The sequence below is a fragment of the Acanthaster planci genome, linkage group LG05, assembly GCF_054643075.1.
Source record: "Acanthaster planci isolate LZ-2023a linkage group LG05, COTS_SCS, whole genome shotgun sequence".
In the NCBI taxonomy this organism is placed as follows: Eukaryota; Metazoa; Echinodermata; class Asteroidea; order Valvatida; family Acanthasteridae; genus Acanthaster; species Acanthaster planci.
In genome coordinates, this window is record NC_141781.1 from 16996624 (window position 1) to 17013900 (window position 17277).

Genomic DNA, 17277 nt, shown 5'->3' on the forward strand with positions numbered 1-17277 from the left:
ATAAAAGGTGCACTCATCGAAGCACTACTTCTCTTGAAGTGCAGGCCCGATTGGGTTAAAACTTTGAAAATATCTTAAAAGGGAAGTGATTTAGGCAAATATTGACCTTATGTAGTTTCAAATGACAAGTCACGAGACATTACAGGTGCACTATTTAATACTCTATATCTCCTGCAGAATATTTCTGATTGGGTTCAAACTTTGCAGATATCTTGAAAGGGAAATGACTTAGCGGCTACTGACCTTGTGCGAGATCACGTCATCAGGTGACAGGTCACGTGACATTAAAGAAACACTGTTTAAAGCAATTTATCTTCTGAAGTACGTATCCCATCGTGTTGAAACTTTGCAGACAACAGCAAAATGAGTCTTCTAGACGAACAAAATTACTTGACGTAATATTACGTCATCAGATGACTGGTCAAATTTTATTTTATTTGAAGCACGCTATTTGCTAAATACATGCCTGATTGGGTTGAATCCTTGAACCCAAAACAGTAGTCTGATGAAATGATTACGGCACAAGGTTTGTGCAGTAGATCAGTTGTTGAAATTAACAAAGAAATGCAAAGAAGCCCTGTGTTCTGTTGGCAAACAGACAGATGAGCTCTTGTTAGCTGCTTTGGCTACACTGCCGATCGAAGCAGGTATTACTTTCCTTAAAAGTTTTGTAGGTGCGTTGGTGTACTGCTGAAGCAGCTATTCCTTTCGTCAAAGTTTTTGGCTTTTTCGGAATTTTGCGAAAAAGGCAGGTTTTTTTGGCTTTTTCGCAACTTTACGAAAAAAGGCATTGTTTTGTCAAGATTTGCTTCTTCCCTCAAATCTCGCAACTTTGCGAAAAAAGGCATTGTTTTGTCAAGATTTGCTTCTTCCCTCAAATCTCATTTCTTTTGTTTTGTTTTTCTACGCAGCACTGTAGTCCCTTTGCAAGGGTCAATCTTCATCAAAGTTGCCTCAAGCAAAGACCCTATGACAAAGACGTGCAGCGAAGCATGACGTCATAATAACGTCATCACCTGATTTTTAAATTGAATTTTGAATATTTATTTTACCGCATAGGATTTGTACACGTTTTTCAACAGCCGGACTTCGGCACTTTCATCGATGTGACTGATAGTGTATTAGGTACATACTCTTCCTCCACCAGCTAGAGAGGGTCCGTCAAGAAAATTGTGATCATGACATCATCAGGTGTCACATGACAGGGCCTTTATTGCGCAAACTTTGAAGCCCTATATCTCCTAAAGTAAATATCCAATTTAGATGAAACTTTGCAGATATCTAGAGGGGAATGTGTGAAACACGAAAAATGACGTCATGGGACGATGATGTCATCAGTTCAGAAACCACGTGACATTAAATGTGCATCCTTTAAAGGCCTACATCTCCAAAAGTATATGTCCCAGCGAGATGAAACTTTGGAGATAGCTGGAAGGGGATGTGTGATAGACAAAAATTGAGCTCATGGGACGATGACGTAATCAGTTGGCAAGTCACGTGACATTATAGGTCCACCATTTAAAGTCCTATATCTCTTGAAGTGCATGTCCGAGCGGGTTGAAACTTTGCAAATATCTGGAAGGGGATGTCTGACAAATAAAAATTGACCTCATGGGATGATGACGTCATCAGTTGACAAGTCAAGCGACATTAAAGGTGCATTCTTTAAAGCCCTGTATCTCCAAAAGTACATGTCCCAGAGGGATGAAACTTTGCAGATTTGCAATCACGACAACAACAGTTTCATTTAGGGCCTACAAGCGGAAAAACCCTATGTTCTGTTGCAAACAGACATAAATCTCTCTTCTTCTTCTTCATGTTCTTCTGCCTAACCCCCGTTCGTTTTGTGCAGGGTTTATCTGCGCGGCACTTTAGTCCCTTTGCAAGTTTGTATCTTCATCAAAGTTGCCTTAAGCAAAGACCATATGGCAAAGATGTGCCACGAAGCATGACGTCATGCTGACGCCATCACAAGATTTTTAATTGAATTTGGAATACATGTATTTAATTTTTCCCCATTTGTTTTGCACACGTTTTCAACTGCCAGAATGGCAGGGACTTCGCCCACTGCACAAAATGCAATTTGGTCTGAGCAAAGGCCATACAGCATAGATGGTCCTGGACGCGACGCCGGACGTCACTTTGATATCATGAAACAAGTTATTATTTAATTTGAAGATTAAATTTTTTCCCTTTGACTTTGTACACATTTTGAATCCCATGCATGGAAGTGCCGGTTGCCTAAACGTTTGCGCATGTCAGTAAAGTTTTGCGCTACCAGCTGGTCTGCTTTCCAATACTGAACTTCGGCTCCGTCTCAAGCTTCAACTGTTTCTTTTTACTCTATGAATTTCAAGCTGTAAGCGCAGTAATCAGTCTAATCATGGAGGAAGTCTAAGATGCAAGAAAGCCAAAAATTACAGTAATCCAATCGGAGCCGAAGTCGAGTATTAGAAAACGGCCCTGGTCTGTGCAATCGGTGGATGCATGTAACCGTTGTCGCACAGTCTTGTTGCATGGTTTCTAGAAAATTTGGTTTGAAAGTTGTGAAAAAATAATGCAAAGTATCGACGGATATAAACTTGGAGATTTTATGTCAGGCCTCAACCAATTGTTTAAAGCATACCGTCCGTGCAAGTAGCGACCATTTGCGCTGTCACACCCCAACACATTAGAACGATATTTTCGACGTGCATATGTGTTTTCTCCGGACCTCTCTCTGGACCTCACGGACCTGAAATTGCACCAATGGAGTGCTTAATGGACTTTGCTTGATTAGAGGATTCCAAAGTAATCCCACAAAAGCTGAACATGATCAAATTCACGCACCAGAACAAGAAATTGTGGAAGGATCCGGAGTTGACACCGAACACGCATGATACGGGTGAATCCAATGAGCGACTCCATATGCAATCACACGTATACGTGTACACGTACAGCGAACTCTCAGACGGCTATGGAAGCTGGATGGATGAGGTGCTGGAACTGGTTCTGGTAAGCATTGAGCATTAAGAAACATTCTCAATTGCAAGCTCTTGTCCGCACTTTCTGTGCATTGTAGCTCTGGAGAGCGATGTTAGGGGAAACGGGACTGACTCAAATTAACTCTAAATTTGCATTGGCATATCCTGAGTGCCTGACCATGTCCAAATGATTAAAAAGGCGATTTGCTGAATTCGAGTTACTCACACTATAGCTCAGACCAGCATTGACAATTATTATGTACATATTGTTGCGTTCCCTAAATATCAAGTCGATGGTAGCATGGACTTCATAAGTGTCTACGGGATGTGATACTTGGGGTCAACAATTTATTAAAAGGTGGACGTGAAACAAGGGGTTTGGGTGACAATCAAACTGTATGGTTGGTTTATTGCTCTCACTTCTCTTCATCAAAGTTCAATAGGGATTTGAAGAAGGTGTAGCTTAACATAATACAACACACAAAAGGCAAAGTTATAGAGAGGCAAAGTTGTATACGAGTGTGACTAAACTATGGTTTGGCTGGACCATCGGAAATGCAAGTAAGACGGAGTGGGTTACGGTACGTGTGTGTAGCATCGCACAACTAGGCTACACTCATCAGGCCGGGCCGTGGTGGGAGCTGTCCCGGACCACCATGGTGACTAGCAAGGGCTGGACGGGGCCAGCGCCGGTATGGACCGGCCACACTGCCGTTCACACCGCAATGTGTTGAGCGCAATGATAAGATCGCCGCACTGTGTACCATTGGCTCAGCGTAGAGACGGGGAGGATTGGGCTAGTTAGCAGGACAAGGGTGGCGAGGGACACGGGGGTGTCTCGCCCGGCAATCGGTTCGGACGTAGCGGTGACAGGCCGCTACGACTCTCGCTAGTACCCTGGGCTAATTCGTACCGCTTTTGCACCGGTCCAAGCTAAGCTGGCTGGCCATTCATATGGTTACATTTCTTCGCATAAAAATGGTTACTATCGCACATCTCTCCGAAAGGTTCCGTTCTCGCAAGAAGGGTTTGGTCCGCCGCACCTGACCGACGACCTATGGAAAATCTGCTCAATTTATGGGATTCTAGAGGCTTAGGAATTAATAAAATATGAGCGTCGCTGAACAGCTCAAGCAATGAAAATCTTCCATCTCAAAGGGTCACATGACTTCCTGCTAGAGTCGTGTGCAAGAACCTAAATGTCGTGTGTAAAAAGGTAAAATACAGAATAAGAAGTCACGTGTACAAAGTGTAGAGCCGGGTGCATGAAAGTGCTTACCCGGTCATCTGTGGCGAATGATTGACAGTTACAAAGTCTGAGGTTTCTGAACATTAGCATTTCACGCCCAACCACACAGCCACGTGGAGGGGAATTTCGACATGCCAAAACTGAGCACAGAAAACACAAGGATAAAGGAGTGAAGGAACACGCAATCACGCCAGAGTACAGCATGAATAACTTAATACAAAATTATGCTTCATACCCATAATGCATAGCTGAGCTAAATAAGAGACCCTGAGAGTAAAACTAGGGGGCGCTAGAATTCCAAGATTTGCGGGTACGCAACAATATGTACATGCACGTCCATGTGTTAAGCACAATCCAGAGATGAACTTGCGCATGCATATTCATTATACTCCCTCCTGAGCTCATTATTCGATGATTTTACTGTAATGGATTTTATTCAAAGGCAAATCAGACCAGATTTTGCGAAAGATTTATGATTATGATGAACATAGGCATTGAACTGACTAAAGTTCCCTAAAACAATCACTGTGCATCTATGCCCCCTGAAGACAAGCCATGTCATTATGGGTTCATGGTATATCCAAAATGTTTGAAATCTGAATGTAGAGCACAAATGTAGTTTTTTCTCTTTTCCTTTATAAATAAAAGGGACAGTTTAAAATTCTTTAACAGATAATCCTTCAAATTCTGGACCAGTTTCACTGTTCAATATTTTGAGTGTATTTCTAAACACACGCTTTAATTCCACAATTAGAGTTGTGCTGCTGTGCACTCGCAGATATAATTGTTAAAGTAATCATTTGTCCAGTAACTGTCAATAGGAAATAACATGTCCATGTACTTTTGAAAGAATTGTGTGACATTTATGTTTGCATTATTTTCTTCCTGTCTTTGAAATCGACGTTTCTTAATTTGTGTATGCCGATGGCCCTTACAGTCCTAAATCCTCTGGCATTAAGATGACTTTACTGTTGGAACACTGTATATGTATACCATTCTACAGCAAATCCCCGATCGGGCAATCAACCCCTTACGAGAAAACTGAAGTGCGCCCTCACTTGATGAAATTCCACGTTTGTATTAACTGACTACTTTCGACCGTAGTATCAACATTTCCGGGAATGAGGCAAAAAAGTAAGCCCTACGGAGTGAATTGAATTAAGCATTTGCATTTGGAATAACTACTCATTAAATCATTTGTTGCCTATTACTTTTTCAAGTAGGCAAGGGAAACATGCTGTGTTTGCATCTGAGATCGCAATTAAGGTCATCTTATTCCAAACAGATATTGAAGAGATGTTGATTTTTTGTTTTGCGTGCAAACTAAACTGAACTGAAAGTCTAAAGTTCGTGGATTCTGTTGTCGGTTAAATTTGTATGTGTGTAGTATGTTGAGGGGGCTCCGCGTAGAGCCGGGGTATCAATTGTCTCTTGACAGACGAACAGATGCCCTGAGACACGGCTGTCTGATTTTGATGATTCTGGCATTTATTCCAGCTCTCCCAAAATTTGAGTAGACTTCCAGTCAGTCACAGCAGGTACAGGTAATAAATGTGAAAGTGATGAGTGTCCCCCCTGATTCAAGAATTATCCCCTGGCAAACATATAGTGGTGAGTCTTCCCTCGTGACACTCAGGGCGCCATGTCGTTTCGAGTGTTAGCAACACGTAACAACAACCCAACTCCCCAAAACGACAACTTTTTACGTACGTTCCAACGGAAGACCCCAATTCTATTGTTCTCCCTGACCCGAGGTCACACACCGTCTTCCCAGATACAAGGTCTATTTTTAGAACATACATACAGATACCAGGTACTCAATTTAGAACAACGGGGCGCCCTCTCGTGATATAAATACAATTTACCAACGAGTTCAATAGTCAAATGTGTACGTGCTTAATACTGAAACTTATTTGTTGCTGAAACCCTTCCGCTACATCCTCCCCTACTTTAACGATCTGCGCCTGAAGATCGCAGGAATTACTAATCAATACAAATTATGATTTTTTCACAATTTCAGTTAAATAAACAGCAGAACAGACCATGTAACACAATATGTCCATTTGTACAATGATAACTCTTGCTACTCTTAGCAAAGCAGAATACTGGCATACATCAAGTTAGAAAGTAGACCCAGAGGGTTTTTTTTTTTGGTCAATTTACAAAACTCGAAATTCAAAAAACTTAACAAGCCGGCTGAGTGTCTTCTCGTAAGGTATCATACCCAACTGGTTTAAGTGTACCCCGTCAAGGATAAAGCTAGGATTTCTCAGCGACCTGTGTCGCCACAGCCACCATCTATCCTCTGTGAATGTTGAACACTCTAGCAACTCATTGAAACATTTTACTCTTTCATTGAACTCTTCTAATGAAACTTGGTAACTTCTCATGCCACTTGTTCGTGGTAAAACGGGTAAGAATACAACAACCTCTGGCGTAATACCCCAATTTGAAAACTATTTAACTAATTTACACAAGGAGACATGTACCGCCTCCGGACTATTCTCCCTAGAACACAGATCATTGGTTCCCAGATCAAGAATAAGCACCTTAGGTGAAGCCTCCCTATGTTGATTCAAATATCGGTGAGGGTCTCTTAGCACACGGCCCCTCCCCAAGACACTTTATCGAATAAGTACCTCTCAACAACTCAATATCAAAATATCCACGCTGGTGGTGAAGGCGTTTAACAAAACTATGTCCGAACAATACAAACATGTGAACTACTTCCATTGGTAGTGGGACTCACCAACACACATTGCCCGCTTGATTACACCTAATGATTAACCACAAACCTGACTACGGTGGCTGTAGACACTGCGCTGCTATCCAGTTGGGGCGCCCGCAAGGAAGCTGGATACCCCAGTCCTTCCCAGCAGTCGGCCTTTAAACCAACCTTCAGCCATACACAGGGCACTACCAACCAACCCTTGGTATTAACTACTCTGCGCACCGCTGACCTTGGCAAATGAAATGGGTTCTTATGCTTCCCACGGGTACTCCGCTTGGATCTCCAAAGAGGCTTTACATCCCTACTCGACCCCGTGGCTGGCTCCCCTACTTTCTGTTGGTCAACCAGCTTTGCACCCGAACTAGGAGTCTGCTTTGCAGCATTACCACTGGTTTCAATAAAACCCCAATCAGAGTCATCTGACTCAGTTTCACTACTACTGCTTGACTCCCCAAATTCTGGCGGACAAACCCGTAACAACCTTCTGTGAACACTCTTTTGTTCCCCTCCCAATAATGGTCGGATGTGATACACATCACCACGGTCATTAACTCCAACAACTACATAGGGTGTGCTCTCATATGCATTTGCCAATTTGTGTCGCCCCCGAAATGCACATTTCTTCAACAACACTTGTGTACCAGTTCCAATAGGTTTTGCAGTAGCTTTCACATCATAAGCAGCCTTGTTACGGTTACAAACCTTAGCTACTCTATCACTGACTAGTTCGTTAGCTCTATCAATTAACTGTGACTGCTCTTTTACAAAGTCTTGGCCCCAATCACTGTCAGTTTTCCCAAGAAGCTGATCTAAAGGAAAAGTTGGTTCTCTCCCAAACATGAGAGTATACGGTGCCTCCCCAGTCACACAATGTGGCGTGGCATTATATACAAATACTAAATGAGCCAAGAACTCAGGCCACTTGCGTCTATCCCGCTCACTGAGGGACTTGATTAATCCGAACAATGTTCTATTGAACCGTTCTGCCTGTGAACTTCCTTCAGGGTGATAGGGTGTTGTTCTAGATTTAGTTATCCCGTACAAAGCACAAAGTTCCCGGATTACTTCCCCTTCGAAATTCCGTCCCTGATCGCTATGTATTCTACTAGGGATCCCGAAACGAGTGAACCAATGCTGTATAAGAGCTTTGGCTACCGTAACAGCAAGTTGATCTTTGCAAGGTACCGCCCGCACAAATCTGGTAAAAACATCTGTAATGACAAGAACATCCTCATAACCACCCTTTCCCTTGTCAAGCTTTACAAAGTCAATCGCCACAACCTCGAGCGGTCTAAACGCAAGTAAGTGACGCATAGGCGTCCTGGGTTTAGGTTCCATGGCCTTCGCGGTTATACACTGCCTACACTGACTAATATAACGGCGTACCATGGTAGCCATGTTGGGCCAATAGACTCGCCTCCTTAAGAGTGAGCAAGTCCTGGTAACACCCTGATGTCCCCATCCATCATGACAACCCTGCATCACCCGAGGGATGAGACATTTCGGCAGTAAAATCTGCAACAACTCTCCATGCAATGGATCGTTGACCTGACGGCAGAGAACCCCGTCACGCTCAACAAAACGCGGCCACTGCCACACCCACGCTTTCAACTCGGGTGACTCAGAACCCAAATCCGCCACTGGCTCCCCTGGAAGCCAACCTGCCTCCCAACGCCTCCAAACAATTCCTAACTCCGTATCGTCCTTTTGCAAGGCCGACAACTGGTCTGAAGTCCATGATGGAAACACACTCGGCGGGTTTCCGCTTGGAGAGTGATCCTGCACATTTGACTCACGAACGGCAGCCTGTGAGACATCTACCCAAAGTGGAACTGAATTGGAGTGTACCATTGACTGGAACACCTGTTCAACCTCACTGGCTGAACAATAACAATGGCCAGGATACCGGCTAAGAGTATCTGCACACTTATTACTAACCCCTGACCTGAACTGAACGCCAAAGTTAAATGCAGCAAGTTGAGCAACCCATCTCATCTCACACGCCCCTAACTTTGCAGTTTCTAGATGTGCAAGAGGGTTATGATCTGTCAACACTGTAAATCTCGCCCCCACATGGTAATCACGAAATTTATCGACAATCGCCCACTTTAACGCTAACAACTCTAGTTTAAACGAACTATAGTCGGGATAATTACGCTCAGCACCCCTAAGCCCCCTGCTAGCGTAAGCAACTGGATGTCGCCTCCCTTGCTCATCTTCTTGGGCGAGGCATGCCCCTAAGCCTTTCAATGAGGCATCGACCTCCAGCACAACGGCTTCGTGAAATCTGGGTACTTAAGCACCGGAGCCTCCGTGAGCACGTGTTTCAACCTACAGAATGCCTCATCGGCCTCTGCTGTCCACTCAAACTTCTTTTGATTCACAACTGGCTTTTCCTTGACCAATGAGGGCAATAACTCATGGAGAGGTGCTGCAATCTTTGAAAACCCGCCAATAAACCTCCTATAATATCCTGCCAAACCTAACAACGACCTCAGCTGCCCAGATCCTGTGGGAACCGGCCAGTCTTTGACCCTTTGGACCTTGTCGGCATCGACAGAAATGCCTTCAGAACTCACAACATGTCCTAAGTAAGTTACTTGTGACTGGAAGAAATGACACTTCCCCCCTTTTACCTTCAATCCAAAGTCAGCAATCCTGGTGAACACTTTACCAAGCCTACTAATGTGTTCCTCTACATCGCCAGAAAACACAAGGATATCGTCCAGATATATAAGAAGCTCGGTGAGGTTCATATCACCTAAACACATTTCCATTGTGCGTTTAAAAGTGCCCGGTGCATTTACAAGCCCGAAAGGCATCCGGGTGTACTCGAATAACCCAAAAGGAACACGAAAAGCAGTCTTTGGAATGGACTCCGTATCCATTACAACCTGATGATACCCGTGCGCAAGATCGAGAGATGAAAAGTAGCGCGCACCACGCAGAGCCTCCAACGATTCATCGATACGCGGCAGCGGGAACGCGTCGCGTACCGTCTTCGCGTTTAGCCTCCGATAATCAACACATATGCGAACAGCACCATCCCGTTTCTTAACGAGAACAATGGGACTCGCATATGGACTGCCACTCCTCTGGATGATACCTTGCTCCAAAAACCTCTGAAGCAACTCCTTAACCTCTCCAATATACTGTGGAGGTATCTTACGATACGGTTGACTCACTGGCACCTCATCAACAGTGTGTATCTTGTGTGGAACTTTGTCACATGTACCCAAGTCAAGTGAATCCTTAGAAAATACAGTATCGTGTTTCTGAATCAAATGTACAACACGATCTAGCTCTTCACTACTCAAATCACATGAACCTAAGTCCACTCCTGGTGATAACTGATAATAACTTCCATCCTTATATACATGTATCTCAGACTTCTGTGGTTCATCTCTCCCCAATACTGAATCTGACTCTGGAGGACTCTGCTCCTCCGGATCCGTGTCGTGATAACTATCACCTGACAGGGTCATTATCCTATTGACAGAAACGTTCACTTGACTACCCTCCAAATCACAATCAACCTGAACGGCTGGGGACACCTCACTGAGGAATGCCACCTGAGAATGTGGGGGAATAGCTAACATTTGTGCACCCATATTAGCTACAAGAACATTTACCTTGTTCCCACGCACAACTTCACATGCATCATAGACCCTTAAGCCACTGCTTAACCCTGGATCCAACTGAGCTGATGCTGTTCCCCCTCCCGAAATTCTATCCCGAATTCCCTCTAGCACCACAGTCTTCCCTTCCCACACATTTGAAGGTACACGCACATTACACTTTACGGAACGCACTTCCCTAGGGGGAATAAATGTCGTACAACGCCCCGTACGGACAACTACAGGCTTCTTTTGCTCTACCGAAACCCTACCCGGCTCCCTTTTCGTCAAATTATACCACTGTAATGTCACATTCCATGCTCTGCATCTCGGTGTGAGGGATCTACCACCATGTTTCTTAACTGGTGCAAAACATTGCAACCCAAAAGAACGGGGCCACGCCCACTCCCCAAACCAACCTCGGGGCTGTCTTTTACTACAAGGAAATGTGCCTCAACCGTCTGGTTGAAAACCCTCAGGGGAATCTGGACATATCCTTCAACTGGGACCTCACAAGGTCCTACGCCAAACACGCGTAAATAGGTACCCACGGGCTCCACTCCGGTCACATGTGCGGCCAATTTACTCCTATAAAATGCTGCACTTATAAGGGAGGTTTCCGCCCCAGTGTCAAGAACAACGCTAACTGGGACACCTGCCAATTCTACCTGCGCCCTTGGAATGATGCGTACCAGTTTATCAAGGACTTCATCTACTGACCTAACATTGGAACCCATTCCCTTATCAGTCTGATGTTTGGGCGGGGCCTCTTTCTCAAATCCCTCAACCACTTGGCCCACAGTGGTGAGGGGAGTCAGTTTAACTCTCCCCTACTTTGTGGCTGCACACCCCTTGACTGAACAGTAACCGGGTTTGTAGCCTTAGGGCTTGGCGTGCCCCTATTACTAGTGCTTGCACTCCTGTCTCAGCTTTGACAACTACTCTTAAAATGGCCTGGTTGCTTGCACGAGAAACAAACAAGTTGTTTCCTCCCAAAAGGTTTCATAACTTCACCCTTGTCTACAACCTTAGACTCCTGACTACGAAGCAAATGCTTCATAAGATCAAGTACTTGATCCTGTTACTTCTGCAACTGGGCCTGCTGTTCCTGCAGGCACTTAATAATCTGATGCTGCTGTTGCAACATCTGTTGCAACTCTGTACTATGCTTGGGATCCTTGCTTCCCATTGCACTATTAACAAACACATCAGATCTCTGATCATGTGTTTCCTCATCGCAATCTGCGACGACTTGCCTTATCTGAGCACGCTTTGCCTTTGGAGCTCTCTCAAGGTCACGAAAAATCTCCAGCACAGCATCACGCAATTCAGGAAATGTTTGTTGAGACTTGGACAACTCTAATCTCCTTAACTCAAGTCTGACACCCTGACTCTTAGCCCCCGCCACAAACTGTCCTATTAGAACTTTGTCGCGGAGACCTTGCAGCGAAACCTTCTCACTGTCAGAGGCCACTTCCAGTATCCGATCATACATTCTGATCAGAACCCTGGAAAAATCCATAAGTGTTTCATCTTCTAATTTTACACGCTCATACAAGGCCTTATGCAATGACTGAACCGTTTCCCAGCCCCCAAAGTGCTTATGAAGAAGTTTCTTGAGAGACTCAAAATTTAACCCTGCCTCTCCATGGCATTTGATCTCATCACGTGTCGTACTCTTCAGATGGTTCAACACAATTTGCGCTTTTTCCGAACCAGGTATCTTGCACTGTTGACAATATATTTCAACTTCCTCGAGCCATTCTTTGACTGTCGGATCCCCTGGTTTTACTGGCCTACCGGAAAAACATGAAAACTTAACTGGCCTCTGTACAGTAGGTCGGCTCTGCTTCAAAGCATCCGTTTGCCCTTTAACTAACTACTCGACCAGAGCAGACTCCGAGGTCGCCATTACACCACCATACAACAAGTACACTAACGTTACTCAGTAACTTTACAAAATTACAAAACCAAATCACAATTAGGCCTACAACTGCAATTAATAGGTCAACAAGTTTTACCTGCAACTGACTGGAATCCCACTTATATGTACAGCAATTGGGCAACAACTCGCTACATGAACCAAACTTCGAGCAATTTACTACTACTTAAGTCCAGTCCAGTCCACTTGGAGATGGACAGCTTCCTGGCGGTAGAAATCCTCGACGAACTCCGTCCTCCGTTGCCGCACACCGGACCGCTCCGCGTCCTTGGCCCCGCACGCCGACAGGTACAGCACGCTCTACGCCGGTCCAGCTCACAAACCTCCGCCTGGCTCAGCACACCCGCGTCGGCCCGGCCAACGCACGCCGCCTGACTGTTGGTTGGCAACCCCGTACACCGCCGCAGTACCTCGGCGTAGCACACTACCGCACAGCTTGAAGTCTCCCGGCTCGCAATTGGAAAATCACCCGTCAAAATCAACAGCACCAGCGTCCAAACTGCATCAACATTACCCCATCCGTGTTACCAAAAACTGTAGTATGTTGAGGGGGCTCCGCGTAGAGCCGGGGTATCAATTGTCTCTTGACAGACGAACAGATGCCCTGAGACACGGCTGTCTGATTTTGATGATTCTGGCATTTATTCCAGCTCTCCCAAAATTTGAGTAGACTTCCAGTCAGTCACAGCAGGTACAGGTAATAAATGTGAAAGTGATGAGTGTCCCCCCTGATTCAAGAATTATCCCCTTGCAAACATATAGTGGTGAGTCTCCCCTCGTGACACTCAGGGCGCCATGTCGTTTCGAGTGTTAGCAACACGTAACAACGACCCAACTCCCTAAAACGACAACTTTTTACGTACGTTCCAACGGAAGACCTCAATTCTATTGTTCTCCCTGACCCGCGGATGTGAAGTGGCCATATCTTGCTATGATCGATGGCAGATGGCTCAAAACATTTGAAAAATGGGATAATGCAACACACAATTATTGCAAAGCTTGCCAAATCATTACAAGAATTGCTCACGACCTGAATGTGAACTAACTTGAATTACGATTGAACATCCAAATTGAGTTCTACACAAATGTTACACCTTGTAAATTAAAGTGTACACAACATGCACATTAAGAAGAACTGATCGCAACATTATTCCAAAGCAGCAATACCTTCATCAAAGTGCAACAATAGATCAACAATCAAAGTTTTCTCCATGAGCTTGTGCATACAAATTCAACAATGCAAAACCTGGAAACATGTATACTTCATTAACATCTCCCACACAATAAGTATTTCTATAAACAAGATTCACTAAGAGCTGTAATTGCAATGGATGATATTACTTAAAAATTCAACAGTGCAAAAGGACTGCAAGCATGTGTGTATGCCTCACACATAAGTAATCTTATACAATGAGTACTTCAAACTTTGAACCAAGTTCACTTAGAATTGTTCTTACAATGGAGGAAATTGCATGGAAATTCAACAATGCAAGAAGGAACTGCGAGAGTAAATGTACGTGTATCACTAATGCACAAGTAGTGTACAATGTGTGAAACTTTAAACTAAATTCACTCGAAACTGTATTTACAATGAATATGTGATAACGTCAACTCATACAGTTCACTGTTCCAGTTTATTTGACAGTAGGATACGAGCAGTCAAGTCCCTGCTGCTGTTGACTCCGGTCTGCATGTCGATGATGTACCCACTGCGAGTGACGCTTGCTTCCTGGTGCTGAGTTGACTTGGGTTCCAACTTGAATCAGGCCAACATGGGTTCCCTTGGGTACAGCATTCCGAGCGCAGGGGTTCAACTGCACTGCAGTGACATTTGCTTGCCGAAAGTTGACTGCGGTCACCTCCCAAACTAGGCCAGGGTCTCTTTGCTTCCAAGTTGCATGAGCAGACAAGCGTACTGCCTCAGTAACGCAGTGTTCTTACTGTGCCTGTCTCCGACAATTGATGGAATTACATTCAACACGTTCTTGTACTGGCATGTCTTTCAAGTTTTATTTACTTCTGACCTCTGGTTAAAAGCAGAAGTTCCCACTTCGAATGCCGTAAGAACTATAGGTAAACAAGTACAGAAAATATGCATGTCAGAAAACACATCAACACAACAATTGGTAAGCCCTAGTACATGTCATGTGAAGACAGATGTGACTGGTCCAAATTGCAAACCTGAAGATATTGTCAAACTCGGGAACAAATCCTTACTATTTCCGTCCAAACTGCATTTACATGTATGTATGTAGTGTACAGTACACGGAACGGTAAGACTACAAGTACATGTAGACCCTATATGCTATACATGAACCAAAGTAATACACGCTTACCACTGTGCCGTTTATCGAAGACAGACCCCAAAAATTCTTCTTTACTTCAGTATATAATGGATGGTCAAAAACTGCAGATCTAGAATGTACTTATTCGTTTATAGATATCACCTTCTGGGAATAGATCAGAGCGAGGTGGACAAAAAGTCTGTATGCTGATGCTGGCGATCGATCACATGGACGGCGGCCCGCTAAAATGTTATACATTGCATCGTGAACTTTACGACCGTAGTATGGCCTGCCCAAAGTCACTAAAAAGGGATAAAGTATGGAGCGTCGACGGTTACAATTACTATAAGACTGAAAGAGAAATCGGGTACTTTACGCTTTGTCATTTTATTTGAAATATGCCTAAGAGTCCGAATATGAAGTAATATTTCATAAAAATTGTTCAGTTTAAGCACAAATCACGTGACATGGACTTAAAGGAGTGGTGTTTCTGCAAACGAGTTTATAGCCCATTGACTTTGTACACGTTTTTGAGCGACAATTTTGGTAACCTTCCAATGTTTGATGGATGGAAAAATAATAGCTAACAAAGACCCTGATGCAAGATTTACAGCTAATCTATGACGTCACGATGACGTCATTGCCTTATTTTATATTCATTTTTGAATATTTAATTTTTCCCCATAGGTTTTGTACACGTTTTTCTACTTAACACAAGTGAACAAGTAGTCTTTAGCTTTGGCGCAAGATTACTATAAGACCGAAAGAGAAATCGGGTACTTTACGCTCTGTCATTTTATTTGAAATATGCCTAAGAATAGGAATGTGAAGTAATATTTCATTAAAATTGTTCAATTTAAGTGCAAATCACGTGACATGAACTTAAGCGAGCAGAGTTTCCGCAAATGAGTTTTTTGCCCAAGACTTTGTGCACGTTTTCAAGGTACAATTTTATAACCGTTCCGATGTTTGATGGTTATCAAAGTGACAGCGAACAAAGACCGTGATACAAAAATTATTGTAAGTAAAGGGCGTCATGATGACGTCATCAAGTGATTTTTTATTGATTTTTCAATATTGTTTTCGGCCCATTCACGTTGTACACGTTTTTGAGACACAGTTTACGTCACTTAGCAATCTTCAATCATTATCAAACTTAAACCCAATAACGACCCACATGCAAAGTATTTTCCAAATTGATGACGTCATCATATGATTTGTTATGCATTTTTAAATCTTTGATTTTCCCATAGACTTTGTACATAGATTTCAAGTTGCAATATCTTCAGCTAGCAGACTTGAATTGGTCTAAAAGTTACACCAAGCACAGATGATAAGGCAAATATTCTACCAAAGTAGTGACGTCATGATGAAGTTATCATGTAAATTATTTTGAAATTTTCAATCTTTATTTTTTCCCATAGCTTTTTGTACACAGATTTGAAATGGCTACATTAACTAAAGTACGTGTCCGATCGGGTTGAAACCTTGTATCCGCAAAGGGATGTGTTTGAGATGAAAACTGGCATGATGTGTTGACAAAGTCATCACGTGACAAGCAAGTGACACTGAAGGGGCGGGCCAGTATCGGCGTCCAGGTCCCTCATCGGTTATTAACAACAAGTTTATACACGCTCCACCACATTTTTATTCCCTAATTATTAAAATCACTATATCTTCCAAACTTCATGTCAGATTCGGCTGAAACCTTTGACCTATTGTACCTATAAATGCAAATGGTTTATTCAAAAACTCACACGATTTGCAGATGACATCATTATATGATCAGTCACATGAACATCATCACTATATCACTATGTAACCAAAGTTACACTGATAAAACATTTTCTGTTGAACATTAGTTTTTAATTATATTCCCTGACTTTTTTTTTGTGCCTTTACTTCTCCAGTATACACAAATTGTTCAAAATTGCAAAACAATGCAAAAAAGCCCTCTGTTCTGTTGGCAAACTGACAGATAACCTCTGTTTTTTTTGGCGGGGTTCTTTTTCTTTTTGGGCCCAAAGCCAAGAGACTTTGCACATATTTTTTGTGCAGGACTTTTGCCATTAATCTCTTGTCCCACAACATTCAAAGTTAGCATTGACATAGTCATTATTGCATAGATGTGTACCAAAACATGACGTCACGATGACGTCATCAAGTGATTTATTATTGATTTTTAAATATTTATTTCAGCTCATTCACTTTGTACACGTTTTCGTGGCACTATTTTGGTACTTTAGTAATCGTTAATCGTCCTCAAAGTTACAGAATGCACTGAGTATAAAACAAAGATAATACTGAAATAAATACGTCATGATGACGTCAACAAGTGATTTATTATTGAATATTGAATATTTAAATAATCCGTTAAATTTATAAAAAATCCATATAAAACCAATCGTGGCCTCCCGCAACATTCTGTTTGCAGCAAGTGGCAGAATGAAATGTGATCTTGAATTCATCTCATGTGGGTCATATAAAATG

At 43.1% G+C, this 17277-nt stretch overlaps 1 protein-coding gene and 1 long non-coding RNA gene across 4 annotated transcripts in view; one reads left to right on the forward strand and one right to left on the reverse strand.

Annotated features, from left to right (window-relative positions):
- LOC110987941 (bile acid-CoA:amino acid N-acyltransferase-like) overlaps positions 1-17277 on the forward strand; it is a 68174-nt gene that overhangs the window by 24236 nt on the left and 26661 nt on the right. The window lies entirely within an intron of this gene.
- On the reverse strand, positions 13121-15016 carry LOC147799132 (uncharacterized). Its single transcript, XR_015425509.1, has 2 exons — positions 14839-15016; positions 13121-14569 (listed from the first exon to the last, which is right to left on the reverse strand). It is a non-coding gene; the product is annotated as an uncharacterized LOC147799132 (long non-coding RNA).